Below are 475 nucleotides of genomic sequence, written 5' to 3' on the forward strand. Positions count from 1 at the left end.
TATCTTATTTATATTAATTAATATATTATATTATTTTAAACTTATTTTAATTATATTATTAAAAATTTATTCAAATTATATTATGAAAATGTATGTAACTTACTATCTTTTCAAGATGTACTTTTTGATTATTATATATGCTTATAAGCTGGTTTTTATTAAACATAATTTATTTATCAGTTATCAGCTAGTTTATCAACTATTTTACCAAGCATAGCCTTAATTGGATATTGCAATTTAGAAACTACTACTATATTATCTCATTTTTTAAAATGGTCATAAAAATCGAAGTAAACTACATTTTTAGTACTTATGATTTGTAAAAATAATACAGTTTTAGTTCCTACAGTTTTGAAATTACAACATGATCATTGTAGTTTGTCAAAATGTCTGGATTTGATTGCTTGACTAAAGGTCGATAAAATTTTCCATTAAATGAAAGACATTTTCGTTATTTTATCTATTTTTTTGTCTT

This window comes from Cynara cardunculus, assembly GCF_001531365.2.
Source record: "Cynara cardunculus var. scolymus isolate 2C chromosome LG 12, CcrdV1, whole genome shotgun sequence".
Taxonomy (NCBI): domain Eukaryota; kingdom Viridiplantae; phylum Streptophyta; class Magnoliopsida; order Asterales; family Asteraceae; genus Cynara; species Cynara cardunculus.